A 21,960-nucleotide genomic window follows, 5' to 3' on the forward strand; every position below is an offset into this window, starting at 1 on the left:
TAAAGGACAGCTTATCAAAGTTGAAGCTGAGTATTCATTTTTGCTGGAGTAGTCACAGTGAGGGGCAGCACTAGAAAGTTTGTATAGGTTTCATAATCAAAACTAGTATCATCAAAGAGCTTACATGTCTCCCAAAAGAAATGAATGACAGGCTCACAATAATGTGATTGGCACTTGGAGAAAAGTGCTGCACAATCATCATTAGTGTCTGTTCTCCCACCATAACAAACCTTGATGAGATATAAGAAAAATTTTAGTGACCTGGAGACCCTCATCAGAAATGTTCTGAAAGATGACAAACTTATTATTCTGCATGACTTTACTATGAATAGGCACAGACTACCAGAAAATTGCAAGGAATCCTTTGGAAGAATGGAGTTGCAAACAGCAGCAGCAAAAGTCATTTACTATAGAAGTCTGACGTATCTCATGATCTTCTCATAACCAATATTGTCTTCAGTTTATGTAAAGGCAATACATCTTCCTGAATGCATCCTCCCAGAAAACATTAGCATTTAATAGACTGTGTCATTATAAGGAAAAAGTACAGTCAAGATGTGAGAGTGATACGATGAGTGGTATAGACTTAGATGTTGCATTGGCTTAATATCTCCAAACCAAAAATTTCACATTCAATAAAAGTGATTGTACCAAGGCAATATGACAATGAAAGAACTTAATGTTGATAGATTAAAACACTTCTCCATGAATAAGCAGTTTGTTATTAACTTGGAAGGAAAGCTAAACCAACACACAGTTGGCAATAGTGAAGCAGAAAAGGAATTATTAGGTTTCGTAGATTTTGTACATAGGACCACATTTATTCATTTCAGCCAGAACACTCATAAACATCAAGATTGGTTTGACAAAATTGATAATGAAATTCAGAAGCTGCTAAATGAAAGATTATATCTATCTTATTTAACCTGGTATAGTTCATCCATTTCTAAGAAGGCAGTATTTAATTCAATCTAAAGTAGAGCTGCAAGTAAAGCCTAGATAAATAAAGGATTCTTTGCTGAATGAGAAGACTGCAGGAATTCAATTGTATGTTGATAGTAACAATACAACTATTCTATGATGCCCTGGAGGCTACTTATGGATCAATGACCACTTAATTACTCAGAATTGATAGAACCACAGTGATAAATAATAAGGACTTGACCTGGAGAGATCTGCTAAACATTGACTTTATCTCAAGTTGAAGCCAATTTCTCTATAGCTTAACTTCCAACTGAAGAGGTTTAGAATGCTTTCAGACTTCTCTCATGGGGCAAATTGCCTGACATAGATTCCACTGCAGTAAGAGATCTACAAGGTAGAGGATTCACTGCACATATAAAACCTGAATTAAATCTTCCAGATTATATGGCAAGAAAAGATTACCCTCCAGGAAACATCGACTATCTATACAAAGGGAAAGGGGTTCTCTCATAATCATTTGGTTTCTTAGTCATCTTGCAAGATACTTGTGTTAGTCCTTCTCAATTGGTTTTTCCTTCACTTGCAATGTGGCCATCTACCCAAGAGCCAAAGTTACAGAAAACGCTGAGGAGAAGCTAGTGGAATAAGCAGCAGCTGGGTATATCACTCCCTTATTTACCTTCCAACAACTACATAATAGCATCTTAGAAAAAATCCTGGAACATCAGAACCAGCAATAGGATAGGGTAAACAAACCTTGTTGAAACTGTGGGAATGTTCCATTTCACTACAGTAAAGGGGAAGTAGGAGAGCACAATTCTAGAAAGAAATTATCCTAGCAAGTCAGTAGAAAACTTCAACACAATACAACAGTGTGATATACTGAACCCCAATGTGGTGGAACAAGCAAATACCAATACTGGGACACCCCCCCCCCCAACCTGACTCAGCACAGGTGGATGAACTGGCCGAGTATAATTCTGAGAACTAGTACCTGCTTTACCTTAGTCTCAAAGAAACTGGCCAGATACAACACATGCTTCCAGTGTAGCTTCAGGCAAAATTTCATCTTTTCTTTGAAATAATAATGGAATTTTAGTCCTCTTTGAACATAAAGGACACAATATTAGATAGCATTCTACTATATGTCTGGCATATAGTAGACCCTATGTAGATGCTTTTTTATTGGCATTTGTCTTCCCATCTAGACATAATTATATTTTTGTTTTGAACCTAAAAGGTTGAAGGGCTAAATTGAGATCTTCCTTTTGAACAGTCTTGTCCAAGAAAAAGGAACTTCCTAAGCGCACTAAACCCAAGCATGTTGACCAAAGCATGCTGACTAAAGTACATTTGGGGCAGGAAGTGTTGAGGAACATTTCCAAAAAACATGTTTTGGTGTCCCCACCTGGGGATTTGGTCTGTCTCTGGGAGTTTACTTTTGGACAACTGGAGAAAGTGACTGTGCTCAGGATCTGAGAATGCTTTGGCTGAAACTCCTCAGATCACTGAGTTCAATCTTGCACTTTTCGTGAGCACTATACAAGTCTTACTTGGGAAAGTGGACATTGGAAGTCACCCCCTTCAGAGAGGAAACTGCTGAAGGGACTTTCCTAATTGGGACTCTGGAAGTTGTGTTGTGACACAACTTCCCCCAGGCAGTCAGATTTCCAAGCTTTAGAGTCTCTTCAGTTAGGTAGTTCTTTCTCTTATCTCTGATCTTTCTTTTTCTTTATCTATTCTGATATTTTTGTTCCTATATATGCATATATGTAATTGTGTATAATCTTAGGTTATACCTATATTACTCTTGGGTTATAAGTATACTAATTATTAAATTTCCATTTAAAGATTTAAGACAAAGTGAGCATGACATTGTGGAATGAATTTGAGTCTACTAAATTAAAAATCTGCACAATTCATAACCTTTTCTGTTACAGAACCATATTTTCATATAAATATATTTTGTACTTATGTGAATATTCACTTATGTGTAATATGTACATGTGAATATATTATATATGCTATATGAACATCTACATATATATAATAAAGCATATATACATATAGAAAATGTATGAACACACACACACACACACATATATATGTATATATATATATATATATATCAAAATGATCCACTAAGCTAACCTTTGCATTGAAAGAACTGTGTACCAAAGTATATGTTAATTTAACTTGAAATTGCTGAAGTTTTAAAGAATTTCTCATCTCATTCTCACATTTTTGACATAGTAAACTAAATTTATCATAATTCTGGTATTTGTGTTTTAGTTCGAATATTGCCAAATAAGGAAATGTCCTCAGAAATTATTCTTTTTTCTTTTGACTGAATTTTTTTTTTGTTTTGGGATTAAGCATCTACTAATTACCTACTCTAGGTCAGACACTGTGATGATTACTTTGCAAATGTTATTTCATTTTATCCTGCAACAACCCTGAAAGGTAGATGCTATAATTGTCTCTATCTTATACTTGAGGAAATTAAGACAGACAGAGGTTAAATGATTTGTCCAGGATCACACAACTGGCATGTACCTGAGGATCAATTTAAACATATGTCTTTCTAACTGCAATTTCAGTGCTATATTGATTGTACTTTCTACCAATCAGGCTTATAAAAGGTATTGAGTTCAAAGTGATTTGAAAAAGGAATAGAAAATTTTTAGAAATTATTATTGTTTTTCAAATTTCAAAATGTTATTTAAGCATCTTTAATACAGATTAAAAAAAGAAAAGTATTTTTATGTTTAGCTATAGATTAGAAAGGGTTGCATTGAAATTGAGTAGAAATGGCGAAACACTAGCAGAGATATGTAGCACCCATTACTTTTGGCTAGGTATGAGCGAATTAAGGAGATTTGGGTTTAATAGGAGTATACTGTATATTGATGAGCAGCTAGGTGGCAGAGTGGATAGAGCATTGTTCTCAGAGAAGAATAGGCATTTGAATTCAACCTCAGACACTTGACTCTTACTAGCTATGTCACCTTGGGCAAGTCATTTAACTCTGATTGCCTTGAAACCAGGTTCATCTCTGGTCCTCCTCCTGTTTCATATCTGGCCCTAGATGGTGACTTAGCTCAGCACTCCCTCATTTAAATCCAATTCATGTATTTTTAATGGGATCACCTCCCTGATGTTTTGGTCTTCTTTGAAAAGGGACAAAACATTATTATTATTGTTATTGTTATTGTTATTATTGAACATGAGTTGCTTCTTTCTTCATCATTCAAATTATTAGAATGAAGGCAAGTAATTTTTGGTAATGGTCAAATTATATTCAATTATTATATCATTTTATTAATTGCCATTACCTTTTTAAGATATAGCATCTGACATAAAATTGAAGGAAAAATAAATATGTTGTCATTTTCAAAACATAATCAATTATTATATTATTTTATCAATTGGAATTGTCTTTTTTAAGATATAGCATCTGACATAAAATTGTAGGAAAAGTAAATATGTTGTATGGAAAATTGCTAGCCCTAAAAGTTATAAGAGTATAGAATTAGAAAGGAAGTGACCTTTGAGTTCATATAGATATAATAATAGATTTAGAACTGAGAAAGATCTTAAGTCATCAATTTAATTAATAGATAAATATGTACCAGACACGCTTCTGGCCAAGATGACAGAGAGAAGACAGACACAGTTCCAAAGTCTCCTGATCTCTTCCACATCTATCACATGAAACAAACCTCTTAAAAGAAATCCAACCCACAAAACCCAGAAAGAAAAGCCAGGAGAAATAACATCTACCTCAGGATTTGTCTCTGGCAGAAGCATTGGCCGAATTCAGGCAGGTGAGTCTGGGCTCAGAGGGAGCATCAGCCCCAGATCAAGGAGATTAACAGCTGAATTGGAGCTGGGAGTGTGAGGGGCCCCAGAGCTGGACCTGCTGGATCAGCGGTGGGACTAGATGGCAGGGGCTTGAGGCAAATAGGGAGTAGAGGCGCTGGTGTTGTTGCTGTACCCCTGGAGTTTTGGACAGGGCTGGGGGGAGAGTTCTGGTGCAGGAGAACTGTGGACACCATCCCTGGGCTCTTCTGGTCTGAGGAACTCAGAGTCCCATTACAGCTCAGACCTCTTCCAGAACAAACAAATGCAAATTAATTCTGCTTCAGGCCCAGGTGTGTGAGCAGAAGAAGCAGCCCAGCTGAGGAATGACCTCAGGCCAGGGTAAAGCCCACCATTGACTGAAGGCAAAATAATTCAATAGCTCCAACTCCTCCCTTCACACAAAGGGAGAAGTCCTCAATCAAGGTCACAGACACTCCAGAGAAAGCAACCAACACCTCCTACTAGCCAGCCAGAGAAACTGCACTCAGTGAGTAAAGACTTTAGAGATCCCAAGCCCCTGTGAACCAGCCCCTCCCCAATTCAAGATCTTAGCAAAATGAAAAAGGGTCAGCAGAAAGGTGGATCCATAGAAAAATTCTTGGAAGGGAAAGACCCTTACTCAGAAAGACCTAGAACCTCTGAGGAGAATAAGATCTGGTCTTCTGCACAGAAAGACTTCCTTGAAGAAATAAGGAAAGACCTTAAAAATTTGGGAGAGACAATTAATACCTTGGAACAAGAAAACAAAACCTTAGAAAGTACAATTGGACAAATACAAAATGAGAATAAATCTCTCAGATCATCAATTGGACAAATACAAAATAATAATAATTCTCTCAGATCTTCAAATGGGCAAATATCATGCAATCATAGGGAAAAGTAGTAATTGAAAGAGTATATTGATTCCTCACTAGAAAAAAAGATCCTAAAATGAAAACACCAAGGAATGCTGTGGCCAAACTCCAGAACTATCAGATGAAAGAGAAAATCCTGCAAGCAGCCAGAAAGAAACAAATTAAATATCAAGGAGCCACAGTAAGGATCACACAAGACCTGGCTGCATCAACATTAAGGGATCGAAGGGCCTGGAATGAGATATTTCGAAGAGCAAGGGAGCTTGGAATGCAGCCAAGAATCTACTTTCCTGCAAAGCTGAGCCTTCTCTTCCAGGGGAAAAAGATGGACATTTAACAAAATGGAAGAATTCCAAAAATTTCTGATGAAAAGACCAGAGCTAAACATAAAATTTGGAAATCAAACAGGAGATTCAAGAGACATGAAAAGGTATATAAAAAAGGGGGGGGCAGTAAAAGGAAAAAAAATGTTATCCAGTAAGTTGAAACTGGCTATATCCCAGCATGCGGGTGAAAAGATTCTCATAAATCTTGAGAATTGTAACTCTAACAGAGAGAATATACGTAGCCAGAAATGACAGACATTCATGACCTATCCATGAGACTGCTATCTAAAGAGATATAACTGATTTTAACCCTACTTGGGAGAAAGACTCTAATAACTCTCAGGAATTTTGACTATATTCGATAGAATATACTGAACTAGAAGGGACAGACACTCAGAATTCTCTATGACTTAGATAGAATGATCCAAAAAACACTACTTCCTTAAAAAGGGGGACAGGAAAGAGACTGGAGGAGGGAGGGGATTGAATGGGGGTAAATCTTATTACACTAAGAGGTACAAAAACCTATGGTAATAGAGGGGAAGAAGGGAGCAGAAGAGAAACACCTGAATCTTCTTCCCATCAGACTTGGCTTAAAGTCAACCTACATATATTCAGTTAACTTATAAAACATCTAACCTTTCAAGTATTAAAAGGGGAAAAGGGGAGGGGAGAAAGAGAAAGAGAAGGGGAGTGGGGGAAAAAAGGGGAAATAACAAAAGGAAGTGAAGGGAAAAGGGAAAAAGGGGAAAGGGGAAAGCAAGGGGAGGGTGTGACATAGGAGGGCAAACACACTGAAAGGGAAGAGAAACAAAATACTGGTGAGTATAGATAAGGGGGGGAAGGTGAAAATAGAAAAAGAGGGAAGATAGCACAGAGGGTAATAAAGAATTAGTAATCATAGCCTTGAATGGGAATGGGATGAATTCTCCTTTAAAACTTAAGCAAATAGGAGAGTGGATTAAAAAACAGAATCCTACAATATGTTGCTTACAAGAAACTAATTTGAAGCAGAGAGATACATATAGATTAAAAGGAAAAGGTTACAGCACAATATATTTTGCTTCAGCTGAAGTAAAAAAAGCAGGGATTAGCAATCATTATCACAGACAAAGCAGCAACAAAAATAGATAGCATTAAAAAAGATAAGGAAGGAAACTTTATCCTCCTAAAAGTTACCATAGACAATAAAGCCATTTCAATCACTATATACATATATATATACATATATACTATATACATATAATATATGTATATAGGTATATATAGATGCACACAGTGGGACATCACCCAAATTTTCTTAGAGGAGAAGCTGAAAGAACTACAGAAGAAAGAGACAGCAAAACTGTACTAGTAGGAGACCTCAACCTCCCATTCTCAGATCTAGATAAATGGAATCATAAAATAAACAAGAAAGAATTTAAGGAGGTAAATAGATTGTTAGAAAAAATAGATATGGTAGACTTATGGAGGAAACTGAATGGGGATAGAAAGGAATATAACTTTTTCTCTGCAGTACATGGAACTTATACAAAAATTGACCATGTACTAGGACATCAAAACCTAATGATCAACTGCAGAAAGGCAGAAATAGTGAATACATCTTTCTCAGGTCACAATGCAATAAAAGTCATATGCAATACTGGCCCAAGGAGATATAGACCAAGAACAAATTGGAAACTGAATAACCTCATTTTAAAACATGAGTGGACCAAAAAACACATTATGGAAAGAATTAACCATTTTATCCTAGATAATGATATTAATGAAACTACATACCAAAACCTATGGGATTCATTCAAAGCGACTCTCAGGGGATATATTATAGCTCTAAATGCTTACATTAATAAATTGGAGAAAGAGGAAATCAATGAACTTAAAATGCAACTAAAAAAATTAGAGGAAGAACAAATCAAAAATCCCCAATTAAATACCAAATTAGAAATTTTAAAAATTAAAGGAGAAATTAATAAAATTGAAAGCAAAAAAATGAATTAACAAATAAAACCAAAAGTTGGTATTATGAAAAAAACAATAAAATTGATAAACCTCTGCTCAATTTGATTTTAAAAAAAAGAAAACCAAATTACTAGTATCATAAATGAAAAAGGTGAACTCACCACCAAAGAGGAGGAAATTAAAGTAATAATTCGAAATTATTTTGCCCAACTCTATGCCAATAAATTTGATAATCTAAGTGAAATGGATGAATATTTACAAAAAATATAAGTAGCCCAGGTTAAATGAAGAACAGATTAAATACCAAAGCAACCCTATCTCAGAAAAAGAAATTCAACAAGCCATCATTGAACTGCCTAAAAAAAAAAATCTCCAGGGCCTGAGGGATTCACAAGTGAATTCTACCAAACATTAAGGAACAATTGGTTCCAATTCTATATAAATTCTTTGGAAAAATAGGGAAAGATGGAACTGCCTAACTCTTTCTATTAAAACAAATATGATGCTGCTACCTAAACCAGGAAGAGTTAAAACAGAGAACAAAAATTATAGATCTATTTCTCTGATGAATATAAATGCAAAAATCTCAAATAAAGTCTTAGCAAAACAATTACAAGTTATCACCAGGATAATACATTATGATCAAGTAGGATTTAAATCAGGAATGCAGGGTTGGTTCAAAATTGGGAAAACATTTAGTATACTCAATCATATCAACAAAAAATATATCTGAAATCATATGAGCCTATCAATAGATGCTGAAAAAGCTTTTGACAAAATACAGCATCAATTCCTGTTAAAATACTAGAGAGTGTTGGACTGTTCCTTAAAATAATTAGCAGTATCTATCTGAAACCATCAACAAACATTATATGCAATGAGGAGAGGCTAGAGGCAGTCCCAATAAGATCAGGGGTGAAACAAGGGTGCCCATTATCACCACTACTATTCAATATTGTATTAGAAATGTTAGCATCAGCAATTAGAGAAGAAAAAGAAATTGAAGGAATTAGAATTGGGAAGGAAGAGACAAAACTCTCACTCTTTGCAGATGACATGAGGGTCTACCCAGAGAATCCCAAGAAATCATCCAAAAAACTATTGGAAACAATTAGCAATTTTAGCAAAGTTGCAGGTTATAAAATAAACCCTCATATGTCTAGCAAGATACAGCAGGAAGAGCTAGAAAGAGAAATCCCATTCAAAGTAACCTCAGACAATATAAAAGACTTGGGAGTCTATTTGCCAAGACAGACTCAGAATATCTTTGAAAACAATTATAAAACTCTTCTCACACAAATTAAATGAGATTTAAATAACTGGGCAAATATCAACTGCTCATGGATAGGTAGAGTTAATATAATAAAAATGACAATTATGCCAAAACTAAACTATCTGTTTAGTACCCTACCAATCAAAAGTCCAAAAAAAAATACTTTAACAAGTTAGAAAAAATTGTAAGTAAATTCATATGGAGAAATAAAAAGTCAAGAATTGCCAGGAGCTTAATGAAAAAAAATTCAAAAGAAGGTTCCTTAGTCCTATATGATCTACAATTATATAATAAAGATCAGTCATCAAAACTGTTTGGTATCAGCTAAGAAATAGAGTGGTGGACCAGTGGAATAGACTAGGTGTAAAAGCAGGTGATGATTATAGTAATCTGCTGTTCAATAAACCCAAAGAGTCCAGCCATTTGGATAAAAACTCCCTCTTCAATAAAAACTGCTGGGATAATTGAAAGTTAGTATGGAAGAAACTTAGATTAGACCAACACCTAACACCCTTTACCAAGATAAGATCCAAATGGTTACAGGAGTTAGACATAAAAAACAATACTATAAGCAAATTAGAAGATCAAGGACTAGTTTACCTGTCAGATCTATGGAAAGGGGAGCAGTTTATGACTGAGGAAGAGTTGGAGAACATCACAAAATCCAATTAGATAATTTTGATTACATTAAATTAAAAAGTTTTTGCACAGATAAAGGCACTGTAACCAAGATCAAAAGAAATGTAGTAAATTGGAAAATGATCTTTTCAACTAATGATTCTGACAAAGGACTCATTTCTAAAATATACAGAGAACTGAATCATATTTTTAAAACAAAAAGTCATTCCTCAATTGACAAATGGTCAAAGGATATTCAAAGGCAATTTACAGATGAGGAGATCAAACAATTCATAGCCATATGAAAAAATGTTCTAAATCATTAATTATTAGAGAAATGCAAATTACAGCTTCTCTGAGGTACCACCTCACACCTCTCAGATTGGCCAGTATGACCAAGAAGGCTAATGATCATTGTTGGAAGCATTGTGCAAAATCTGGGACACTGTTACACTGTTGGTGGAGCTGTGAACTCATTCAACCCTTCTGGAGAGCTATTTTGAACTATGCCCAAAGGGCAACAAAAATGTGCATACCCTTTGACCCAGCAACACCACTACTGGGTCTATATCCTGAAGAGATGAAGAAAAAGGGTACAAACATCTCTTGTACAAAAATATTTATAGCAGCCCTGTTTGTGGTGGAAAAGAATTGGAAATCAAGTAAATGTAATTCAATTGGTGAATGGCTTAGCAAACTGTGGTATATGTATGTCATGGAATACTATTGTTCTATTAGAAACAAGGAGGGATGGGATTTCAGGGAAGCCTGGAGGGATTTGTATGAACTGATGCTGAGTGAGATGAGCAGAACCACAAAAAACTGTATTCTCTAACAGCAATATGGGCGTGATGATCAAACTTGAAGGACTTGCTCATTCCATCAGTGCAACAATCAGGAACAAGTTTGGGCTGTCTGCAAAGGAGAGTGCCATCTGTATCCAGTTAAGGAGCTGTGGAGTTTGAACAAATTTCAAGGACTATTCGCTTTAATTTAGGAAAAAAAAACAGATATCTTATTGTCTGATCTTGTTACCTCTTAGAATTCTTTTCTCTTCTCTAAGGCTATGATTTCTCTCATCACACCCAATTTGGATCAACGTACAAAATGGAAACAAAGTATTGACTGACAGATTGCTTTCCATGGGGGAGGTGGGGTGAGGGAAGTAAGATTGGGGTGAAAATTGTAAATATCAAATAATATCTTTAATAAAAATTAATAGAAAAACTAAAAAAAAATATGTATCAGGCAGTACACTAAGCAAATTCATTTGACTCATTTTATAGATGAAGAAGCTGTGGTCTTTAGAATTTAAGTCATTTCCAAGTTCACATAACTAAAAAACATCTATGATGGATTCCAAATATAGCACTCTATCATCTATACTATCACTCAATTTAAAAGTAAGAAGATAGAGAGCAAAAAAGGATAAATAGCAAGACCAAGGTCATATGGGTAGCAAATAGAAAAGTTAGAATTCAAACACAGATTCACTGATTCTAAGTCCAAGATTGTATATGGCACAACATAACCAATAAAACAAAAAACACTAAAAGTTCAATATGAAATAAGACCTTTCTGATTTCAAGGCCCACATTGTATCCCCTGTTAGAGACAGGATTAGCCATATGTTTAATGATAGATTTGGGTCAGTAAGCCTTATGTTCAAATTCTGCCTGATGATTCCCACTAGACCTAAATTTTTTTAATTACTTGGAACCTCATTGTTTACAAAGGGAAAAATCCTGTACTCATGATTTCAATGCTAAAAGAATTTCCTGTGTTAAAAAATGAAACAAAACAAAAAACAAAAGAAACAACATCTCTCCACCAATGCAAAATTCCAATTCTCTGCAAATTTATGTCTTTAGGAGTTGTATAAAAAAGCATGTCAAACACTTGTCCCTGGGCAGGTTCAAGCTAAATAAAATATAATTGGCAAATATTTAACAAAAAAAAATTAATATATTAAAATATAGGTAATATAACATCCCAAAACTATCATTATTAAACTTACAGGGTCCTTATAAATGTGTAAATTGCCCCAGTTATATTTGAGCTTGACAGCATTGGTGTAGATAATTGTGTCATTTGCCCCAAGTATCAAAGTGAGCATGTGTGAGAAATAAAACAAATGAAGATATTCTTTCTCCACTGCATCATCCTGCCTCTCTTGTTGCAAAGATAATATAAAATAATGCATGTAAAGCACTTCATAATCATAAATCATCCTATAAATGTGGGTCAAGTCTAAGGTTAAAATTAATAGGATAATTATGAAGTTCTTCATTTTGACTAAAAAATAATGTATAGCACAATTAGGTTTTCAGGGAAATAAGAGTCTATAATAGTCCGTGTGAGTTTTCATTGGCAACAGACTTATATTATAGTCAATGTATTCCAAAAAAGCTGATGCAATTTCAGAACAAAATACACAGAACTTTGATATCTTCTGAAAAAGAATAAGTTGTAATTTGCTCTTGTAGGACTTCATCAAATTACTTGTGATATTACATCTTGCTCAAGCTCATCATATGCTTCTCTCCATAGTTGTATTTGTTATGCATTTTCTAATGTTAATGGTAACATTAATATACTGCTTGTAAACTTATTTAAAAATTCAGGTTTTTATAAAGACCTTTATCATTAAAGAAATCTCTGATTGCCTAATAATTTACCCAGGTGAATAGGCATAGTCCCAGAAGGAAATAGAGATGTTGAAATTCTGTTGCCATCTTCTAAGGACAGAGGAGTTGTCAGGAGAGAAGTGGTAAAACAGAAGGTTCTAGAAAGAAAATGTTGAGCGGTGGGGTGAGGGAGGGCTGAACCAAGATGGTGGCAGGAGAAGAGCCTCTCTTAGGTGCTTTCCTCCAAAATATTTCAAAAACCTTAAAATTATGACTCTAAATTTTCCAGAGAGAGAACCTACAGAGAGATACAATGAAGCAATTCTCCAGTCTAAGGTAACTTGGAAAACTGTGGGAAAACTGTGTTGCATGCAGTTGGAGGGGTTGAATGAAGGAACCTCTGCCTCCCAAGAACAGCACAAGGGCACCTGGGAGTGCCAGCTCCAAGCAGAAGCAGTTTCCTGACCTGCACCACAGGGAGCACCAAGCCCACCTTGGAAGATCAGTAGGGAGACCTCTACCAGAGCTATCCTGAAGCCCAGGCCTTCAACAAGGTCATATCACTCAGCAGGGCTGCTGAAGCCCAGATTCAAGGAAACTGAAGCAGGCCCATGGAACCACCCAGTAGGAAACTCCAGGCAACTAAGCCCTGAGTGCTCAGCACACGGAAGGAACTATTGTAAGCAAGTGAAGGGAGACTGCTGAGGGACGTCCTTCATCCCTGGAACAGGACGCTAGGGCTTTGACCACATTAAGAACCTGGTGGTAATCTGGAGCACCCTAGAGAGCAGGGACCCTCCTCACAGTCCTGGGGCAGAGGTTGTGATTATTCATAGACCAAAAGAGCTTCAGAGTCTCACATTCTGAGGTCCTTGGGGGTGGGGGTTGTCCAAATAATACTCAAAAGCTCAGGAAGCACCCCCAAACCAGGCACAGGCTGGGGATTTGAATAAACAGAAAAAAGGAACCTGACCATAGAAAATTACTTTGGTCCCATGGAGGACCAAAATACTCAATCTGAAGATGAGAAAGTCCAGGCTTCTGCTTCTTAAGAATCCAAGAAATATACAAGTTGGGCTCAGACAATGACAGATCTCAAAAAAGATTTTGAAAATCAAGTAAGGGAGATAGAAGAAAAATTGGGAAAAGGAATGAGAGAAATGTAGGAAAAACCTGAAAAAGAACTCAGCAGCTTAGTTAAGGAGATTCAAAAAATGCTGAAGAAAACATGTTAAAAACCAGCCAAAGAGAGGATAAAACAGTTCCAAAAGTTATTGAAGAGAAGAATGCTTTAAAATAGCAGAATTGGCCAAATGGAAAAGGAGATAAGAAAGCTCTCTGAGGAAAACAAATCCTTCATATATAGAATGGCGCTAAAGGAAGCTGATGACTTTGTGTGAAATCAATACATAATAGCTCAGCACCAAAAGAATGAAAAATTAGAAGAAAATATGAAATAGCTCATTGAAAATTACAACTAATCTGGAAAACAGATTGAAGAAAGATAATTTAAATTTTTTTGGGCTCCCTGAAAGTCATGATCAGGAAAAGAGCCTTGACCTCATTTTTAAAGATTTTGTACAGGAAAATTGCTCTGTTATCATACAAGCAGAGGGTAAAATAGAAATTGAGAAAATCCAGTGATCTCCCCCAGAAAGAGATCTAAGGATAAAAACAACCACCAGGAATATTATAGCCAAGTTCCAGATCTCCCAAGTCAAAGAGAAAATGTTACAAGCAGCCTGAAGGACACAATTTGAATATCATGGAGCTACAGTCAGGATTACACAACCTCTTTAAGGGCACATAGGGTTTGAAATATAATATTCCAGAAGGCAAAAGACCTTGGAATACAACGGAAAATCAATTACCCAGCAAAATTGAACATTTTCTTCTAGGGGAAAAGGTAGAGTTTCAGTGAAAGAGGGGACTTTCAAATGTTCCTATTGAAATGACCAGAGCTGAACAGAAAGTTTGACCTTCAAGTACAGAACTGTGGTAAAGGATAGAGAGTAGACAAGAAGGGTAAATTATGAGGGCCTTAAGGATGATGAACTGTGTGTATTTCTGTGTGGACAGATGATACTGATAATACTCATATGAAACTTCTCATTTAATAGAGCAGGTAGAAGGAGCTTTTATATATGAGGCACAGGAGACAGAAGAATTAGAAGATATAATATATTGTAAAAATGGAGTCAATGAGTGAAAGGGAAATGTATTGGAGGAAAGAGAAAGGAGAGGTAGAATAAGCTAAGATATCTTACATAAAAATATTTTGCAATGATATGGAAGGGGTAAAATTTGAGGCGGAATGAGAGAACCTTTATTCTCATCATCAATGGCTCAGAGAGGAAACAGTATGTACACTCAATTGGGGAAAGACAGCTAGAAGAAAAAGGAGAGAAGGGAGACAGGGGGAGTGGAAGGGAGGATATTGGTGATAGTGTAGATCATAGGAGAGGACAGTCATATATAGCACATATTCTTTTTTATTTTTTGCAAGATGCTAGGATTGAGTGGTCTGTCCAGGCCACAGGGTTGGGTGGTTGCTGGGTCATTGGGATGGGATATAGGCTTGGGGCCTCCTGGCCCCAGGACCAATGCTTTGTCTACTGTGTCACTCAGCTGCCTCACAACACATTTTTGAAGAGGGACAGAGTGAAAGTAGAGAGAAAATATAATAGATGGCAATTGAGAGGAATGAATGGAGTGAATTACAATCAGTAACAGCAATGGACTTATGATAAAGAGAGTGATCCACCTACAACAGAGCTGATGGTATCAGAACATAGAGTGAAAAACTTTTTTTCTCTTTCTTTTACTTTATTTCTCATGAGGTTTTATATTTTTGTGGGGGAGGAGGTATTATGTTTACTCTTAAACAAGAATATTTTAGTAATGTGTAAATAAATTAAAGAAAAAAAATAGGGGTGACTAGTTGGCGTAGTGGATAAAGCACCGGCCTTGGAGTCAGGAGTACCTGGGTTCAAATCTGGTCTCAGACAATTAATAATTAGCAAGCTGTGTGGCCTTGGGGCAAGCCACTTAACCTCATTTGCCTTGCAAAAACCTAAAAAAATTATAATGAAATAAAAACATAGAAAAAGAAAATGTTAATTGGAAAAATTAGCAGGAGAGAAACTTCACCATTGAAGCAGGAGAGATTCTTCAGTAATGAGGACAGAGTGTCAGACTTTAAGATCCATTGTTTTTCTAAACCTATCCAGAGGGACAGCTGGTGATTTTGTTATTTTCCCCCCTCTTTTAAAGTCTCCCTTCTCAGAAGAGAGCTGTGTTTAACTTGACTTCTTACATGTTTGTTTTCTTTTCATTTCTCTTTTAACGTCAGTTTTTCCCAGCATGAATATTTGAACCATCATTGCATTCCTCAAATGCAGTGATGGGTTTCAAATAAATTAGCAAACAGTTCTCTGACCTAATGTCAGTTTTAAGTACACAAAACTTTATACCAAAAATTTGTTTAATATTTCATTCATTTAATACTGAAATAAGAATAATATAAGAGGTACACAAAACTAGATTAAAACATGTGTAGTACCAAAATTCATTCTACCTATTCTCTTTACTTCGACTTCCATGATAACATAGACCTTGAAATTGATATTTCCATTGCTTCATTGTGTCCCAGCTTCCTATTGGTTTCACTGCAGGGAACACCAGCATTCTCATAGTATTTTAGGGAAATTTGGGGTACAACACAAAGTTGAAACAAATGACAACTTGTCACCCCTGGTTGTTTGACACCTTTTCTCTTTATGTTATATATTTGCTTACTGAAGAAAAAATTAAGAAATTGAAATGTCATATTTTATCAAAGGTATAATGAGTTTTAAGAAATGAATAAATAAATATTACAAGTATAGTTTTTTTTCAGTTATGGATGGAGTGAACATTACTACAGACTGTTGGAAAAAAAACTGTTGTTTATATGTACATTAAAAAGGAATAAGAAATGCAAATCTGCCCAGGAGCCTATCTTATAAAGAACCCTGATTACAAGTGCCACTTTAATAAACAGTTCACAAAACTCAACATAAAATTAGGTATCAGTTTTGTGAAGAGGTTGAACTCCATCAGTGTTCAAAATTATGATCAAATCAATAGTGTATTTCATTACTCAAATGTGGGAGGGAGACAGAGACAGAGAGAAAGACAGACAGACAGAGAGAGAGAGAGAGAGAGAGAGATGACATAATGAGAATCTTCTTGCAGAGAGTAGTATGTTGGAACTAGAAGGAAGTAAAGAATGACAGGAATTGGAGGTGATGATGGCGATAGTTCCAGATATTGGGATAGCCTGTCAGTGAAAATGCCTGGATTACTGAGACTGAATGTCACATCCAAAAAAGAGCAAGGAGGCTAATGACAAAGGATAACAATAGAAGTAAACTATAAAAGCTTGAAAAATATTAAAGGTCCAAAGTAAAGAGGTTTATGCAAGTCAATTGGAGAGTTTTATATTTGGTTATAGAATATTAGATTGTTACTGAAATTGAATGGATGGTTGGGGTGCTCTTTAGGGATATCAGTATGACAGCTAAGTAGAAGATGGGTTGGAGCAGGAAATAATTTGAATCTGGAAAATGAATCAGAAGGAAATAATATTAATAATAATTCAGAAGTGAAATAATGAGGGAACGACTTGGGTTTGAAAGAACGTCAGAAGAAAGAAGAGAATAAATAGCTTACCTGTCAGATCTATGGAAAGGGGAGCAGTTTATAACCAAGGAAGTGATGGAGAACATCATAAAAACAAACTGGATAATGTGGATTACATTAAATTAAAACACTTTTGTATAAACAAAACCACTCTAACCAAGATCAAAAGAAATGTAGTAAATAGGGAAACAATTTTTACAGCTAGGGTTTCTGACAAAGGACTCATTTCTAAAATATATATAGAGAACTGAGTCAAATTTATTTTAAGAAGCCATTAATCAATTGACAAATGGTCAAATGATTTGCAAAGGCAACATTCAGATGAGGGAGTCAAAACTATCTATAGTCATATGAAAAATTCCTCTAAATCATTACTAATTAGAGAATTGCAAATTAAAGGATCTCTGAAGTATCACCTCACACCTCTCAGATTGGCCAATATGACCAGAAAGGACAATTGTTGGGGGAGGGACTAAGGGATGTGGCTAGCTTGGCTGTATGAAGTACCTTATAAGGAGATTTTCAGAAGACTTATGTATTATTGGGTTAGAGGGTGGGAGGAGGTGTGGCCTCAGGTATATAGATTGTGGCACTACCGGCGGGGAGAGAGAGAGATGTGATCACTCTTGAATAAACACCACTTCGATACCTCGGGTGCTCTGTCTGGTTATTCCTCTTTGGAGGCCGGTGACGACCGAAGACTTACCATGGATAAAGGTAAGTGAGAGGGCAGGGATTTACCCAACCAACCTTGGTCGGCGGCCCCCAACATTTTCTGGCGCCCGAACAGGGACACAGGGCCGACCCCAAGGGAGGTTCGGTGGGACTGCCTGAGTCTGTTACGAGACTCTCCAGACAGCCTCAGTAACAGAAAGTTGCTGGGAGGGTGAAATGGGTGCGCAGGGAAGTGTCCCCGCATGTGTGCCCGAGGAAAAAGGGGTGGTTGCCGCCCAACTTTATAAACTGTGTGCTAAGAGCGGCCTTAAAGTCCCTCTGAAGACGTGCAGGGTCTTCATTGAGCATATTTGGGATGTTTGCCCTTGGGTTCAGCATAAGGGTATAAAACCCGGTAGATGGGAGGTGGTAGGACAACAGATGGCGCCGCTGCTACCGCCCCACCCGTGGATTACCGGAAGAGAACCCGGAACCACTGGGGCGTCAGCGCGCCAAGACAAGCAGACAAGGGAAGTGGCATGGACCTGTTAGAGTAGTTAATAGAAAACAAGGATGCCTCTCCTTTCGTCTTAAAGATGAACAAGGAGTTCCAGAAAAATGGATTCCCCTTCATCGAGTAAGAGAGTTGCCTCATCATGACCCAGCCCCACTAACGGGTTGAGAAGCTCTTTCTTTATATTTTCAGGTACCTTGATGGTCGTCGTGGCTGTTACCCTCCTGCAGATCGGACAAGGGGTGGATCTTGGAAGCGAAGAACAAGTATGGGGGATACTGCATGCCCTCCCAACGGTGTTACCCGTGTCCAGGAACGCCAGAATCTTTCCCCAGTCCTTAAGTACCAACGCAAGCCAGGGGCTACCCACAGCGTACGTCGATCAGACGGAGTCCCCTCTTAACACCTCCCTGGCTTTCAAATTAATAGACACATTGTGCTTCCATTGGGATTGGCAATACAATCTTACGGGGCAGAATGAGATCTCGTACAACACGAGCGATACTGACCCATGTGTAGGTTTATTTTTACAACAAACAGCATCCCCATCATCACAGAAAGGCCAACAAGTTAGAGGAATCACGGCCTGGCGACCTTTAGTGAATATAACAGCCACTAGAGACTTCTCAATGCCGCAGTGTTCTCCACCTTGTGAGTCCCAGGTTACGCTAGAACCGCCATTTCCTTGACGGCAAAGCCAAATGGCTGGGGGGTATCCCTTACAAGGAGAAGGGGGAAAAGGACTTGTATTTGCAGGATTGGACTGGACCCTTAATGGCAGTACGACCCTTATTGAAGACCCCTTCAAAGACTGGCTGCTTTGTGGGACAGGGGGGGTTGTACCCTTCTGAATCCACTTGCATTTGTGGCAGAGGGGGGAATGGTTGAATTTGGTGAGGTCAATTACACTGAGAATGCTTCTGCTCACATCATTCCCAGGAGCAATGTATCGGTTCCAGCTACCCCAGTGTGTGTATGGCCCCCTTTCTTGTTCATCTTGACCAATACTACTAATGGGACCCTCTTGTGTGCTCAAGAGACTTGTGTGCTTAGCCAATGCTGGAACGGAACGAGGCATAGCAGGGCTATTATTGCCCGTATCCCCACTTCTGTTCCTATCCCAGCTCTGAACAACCCCGTTCCTTGGAGTTATCGACGGCCCAGGGACTTTGGGATTTCTCTTGCTATTGCCATTGCAGCTGCTGCCAGCACTGCTGTGATTGCAACAGCGGTGGTAGCTATGCAAGGGCAGGCCCAGACAGCGGCCGTTTTGGTTAATGTGTCCCGTCAGACCGCGGCTGCCCTTGACACACAGATGGCTCTAAACGCTCAGTTGAGAGGAGGGATTCTGATCCTTAATCAAAGGGTTGATTTATTACAGGATCAGATGGATAATATGTGGGGAGCACTCTCTGTGGGGTGCAGGTACAACTTTCCCGGGCTTTGCGTGACATCCCATCCTTATCAGAATCACTCGTTTGCCGCTGAATTGTCACGCAACCTGTCTTCCCTCCTGACTGATGAGTGGAATAATGACTTTGATCAGCTGATTTGGGAGCTGCGGCTCGCTGTTAACAGTCTCGATAATACGCAGATTGATTTTGACATTCAACAGGGATTAAGTAATTGGTTTGCGGGAGTCGGTAGGTGGTTCGCTTCATGGGGGGGCCTTGGGGCCTCCTGTGCCGTGACACTTCTGATAATATGCTTCCTTGTATGGTGCCTCTACTGACTTCGCCACCAACAATATGGATATAGGCTCTTGACCCAGAAGGCCATCATGGCCCTAGAGACTGGAGCCGACCCGCAGGTTTGGCTTGCCTCCATGGATGACATGTGACACCCCGGGAATAAGACGGGAGCGTCTGATGACGGGCAACCTCTCCCGCCCCGCCGCCTAAGACAGGGCCCGAGGGTGTCGGGTTCCTAGGACGGGTAAGGTTCAAGGTTGAGGAGATGACCTAAGACAGGATGCTCCCGCGGCCACCTGCGAAAGATTCTAAGCTTGCAACGCAGCGCTTCAAGGCCTACCGTGGGGATTTCCCATTGTTTAAACAAAAAGGGGGAGATGTTGGGGGAGGGACTAAGGGATGTGGCTAGCTTGGCTGTATGAAGTACCTTATAAGGAGATTTTCAGAAGACTTATGTATTATTGGGTTAGAGGGTGGGAGGAGGTGTGGCCTCAGGTATATAGATTGTGGCACTACGGTGGGGGGGAGAGAGAGATGTGATCACTCTTGAATAAATACCACTTCGATACCTCGGGTGCTCTGTCTGGTTATTCCTCTTTGGAGGCTGGTGACGACCGAAGACTTACCATGGATAAAGGTAAGTGAGAGGGCAGGGATTTACCCAACCAACCTTGGTCGGCGGCCCCCAACAGACAATGATCTATGTTGGAAGGGAGGTGGGAAATCTGGGACACTAATACATTATTGGTGGAACTTACACCCAAAGAGCAATAAAACTGTGCATATCCTTTGATCCAGCAATACTACTACTACTGGATATATACCTTGAAGAGATCATGAAAAAGGATAAATAATTCACTTGTACAAAAATATTAATAGAAGTTCTGTTTGTAGTGACAAAGAATTGGAAATGGAGGGGCTGTCCATCAATTGGGGAATGGCTCACCAAATTGTGACAGATGTATGTGATGGAATATTATTGTTCTATTAGAAACCAGGGCTGATGGGAATTCAGAGAAGTTGGGCATGACTTACATGAACTAAAGCTGAGCAAGATGACCAGAACCTTAATGGACTCGCTCATTTCATCAGTGCAATAATCAGGGATAATTTGGGGGGAATCTGTAATTGAGAATACCATTTGTGTCCAGAGAAAGAACTGGGGAATAAGATCAAAGGTTATTACCTTCAATTTTTTTTTAAAGTTGTATTATATACTATATCCTATCTCTAATATTTTATTCCTTCCTCAATGATGTATTTTTTTTCTCTCAACACATTCAATTTTGACCAATACATATCCTGGAAACAATGTAAAGTTTATCAGATTACCTTCTGTTGGGGGGGGGGGTGGAGAGAGAAGGGAGGGGCAGAGGAAAAATTGCAAAATTCAAAACCTTACAAAAATGATAGAAAGTACTATTGTATATATTTGGAGAACAAATAAAATACTTAATAAAAAGAGGAGAATTTATATGAGAGATGTTACAAAGGCCCTGACAAATGAAAGTATATATGGGGTGAAAGTGATGAGACTTGGATGACCAGTAGCATGTGAACTTGAAGGTCTAGGAGGACTGAGATACTCACAACTCTAAAAAAGAGATTAAAAGAAGGGAAACTTTTTGTGGGGGAGGAGGGGATAATGAGCTTAATTTTGGACATGCTATTTAAAATGTCTATGGGACAGCCTCCTCTTTATTTTTATTTCATGTTTTGTTTTCTGGTATTCCATATGGATTTTTTAGAATATTATTCAATTTCTGGCATTCTAGAGTTTAAATATGAAAGCCTGTGTTTTAGTGAGGGAGTGCAAGTTAGATCTATTTTGTGATTTAGTTTAAGTATTGGAGTACAAGTGAAATGGTTGTCATATTGCTACTGTTTGGCAGTAGCTTCCCTGTTACTTATTACAGTCACTAGCTTGGAGAATTGCTTTACTGAGGTATAATTTTATACATTCAGCTTATTTC

This window comes from Macrotis lagotis, chromosome X (assembly GCF_037893015.1).
Source record: "Macrotis lagotis isolate mMagLag1 chromosome X, bilby.v1.9.chrom.fasta, whole genome shotgun sequence".
In the NCBI taxonomy this organism is placed as follows: domain Eukaryota; kingdom Metazoa; phylum Chordata; class Mammalia; order Peramelemorphia; family Peramelidae; genus Macrotis; species Macrotis lagotis.